Raw genomic sequence first — 1,636 nt, 5'->3', positions numbered from 1 at the left:
CAGACAGCGCTAGAAAACTTAACAAAAAGGTAGAATAAAAAAAGAGCAAAACAAAAATGTATCAAACACCAGTTCCATATTTTGTTGAACTTATATCAAATACGTTTCTGTTATTCATAAACAATTTCGCATTTATCAGTAATAACAGGAAGAACTTAGAATGAGATTTTCACTCTGCAGCGGAGTGTGCGCTGATATGAAACTTCCTGGCAGATTAAAACTGTGTGCCGGACCGAGATTCGAACTCGGGACCTTTGCCTTTCGCGGGCAACTGCTCTACCAACTGAGCTACCCGAGCACGACTCACGCCCTCTCCTCGCAGCTTTACTTCTGCCAGTACCTCGTCTCCTACTTTCCAAACTTTACAGAAGCTCTCCTACGAACTTTGCAGAACTAGCACTCCTGAAAGAAAGGATATTGCGCAGACATGGCTTAGCCACAGCCTGGGGGATGTTTCCAGAATGAGATTTTCACTCTGCAGCGGAGTGTGCGCTGCACTTGCCCGCGAAAGGCAAAGGTTCCGAGTTCGAATCTCGGTCCGGCACACAGTTTTAATCTGCCAGGAAGTTTCAGGAAGAACTTAGTTTTTATCGCACCAAAGAACGTTCTATTCAGTACAAAATAACAACAATAATTATATATCTCTTTATGTTTGTGATATAAACTGTACTTGTGTTGAAAGTAATTACTTTGGTTGCATAAAAACACAGAAGTTTCTATTACTTATAAAATGCAATTTATATTTTCCAAGGATACAAAATTCACAGTGAACTAACACTGAAGGACGTGCAGCTCTAATTACATGCAAAACAAACAAACAACCAAACAAACAGAGAGAAGTCGTCGGCATCCAGTTTCTTTCTTACACATTGATTTATATTTCTTTACCTACCAACATTCATCAGTACTACCAGTAATCCTATTTATTGCGTCATTTTTGTGATGTACCAAAACCACTGTCCCATAGTTACAACTCTACCACTGCGGATTGTATAGTGTTACTGGCAACACGAAAGAACGCTTTTAACAAATCTGTTGCTGGCCAAAAATTTGCAACGCACTGCATTCGACGTTCCACAAACGTCACACTGGCATGGAATGTACTACTTTCTTTGATATGTAAATGAGTATCATTTCAGTGCAAGGGAACGCAGAAGGTAGGAGTAACGACATACCCGTCTCTATCCGGAACTTAGATTTTGTGAATGAACAATTTATATTGGTGGTCACTGCGTTGTTACAGGATAATATAAGACTAAAACACTGAATTTAAAAAAATTTAGGACCCGTAACATACTCTCAGGTTACAAAAGTCATGGGATAGCAACATACAGTTGGCGGTAGTATCACGTACATACGGTATAACAGGGCACTGCATTGCCACAGTTGTCATTTGTACTCAGGTGATCCTCGCGAAAAGGTTTCCGCCATGATTAAGGTCGCACGACGGAAATTAATACTTTGAACGCATAATGGTACTTTGACCTAGTCACATAGGACATTCCTTTTCGGAAGTCGTTAGGGAATTCGATATCCCGAGAACCATAGGATCAAGAGTGTACTGAGAATACTAAATTTCAGGCATCACCTCCCACTACGGACAAGGCCGATGACGTTCACTTAACGATCGTCAGCA

At 40.6% G+C, this 1,636-nt stretch overlaps 1 non-coding gene across 1 annotated transcript; it reads right to left on the bottom strand.

The window, feature by feature from the left end:
* Nucleotides 1-224: 224 nt before the first annotated feature.
* Nucleotides 225-299, bottom strand: Trnas-cga. The gene has a single exon. It is a non-coding gene; the product is annotated as a tRNA-Ser (tRNA).
* Between the last annotated feature and the right edge of the window lie 1,337 nt (nucleotides 300-1,636).

Source organism: Schistocerca piceifrons, chromosome 2, assembly GCF_021461385.2.
Source record: "Schistocerca piceifrons isolate TAMUIC-IGC-003096 chromosome 2, iqSchPice1.1, whole genome shotgun sequence".
In the NCBI taxonomy this organism is placed as follows: Eukaryota; Metazoa; Arthropoda; class Insecta; order Orthoptera; family Acrididae; genus Schistocerca; species Schistocerca piceifrons.
This window is presented reverse-complemented; position numbering and strand designations above follow the sequence as displayed.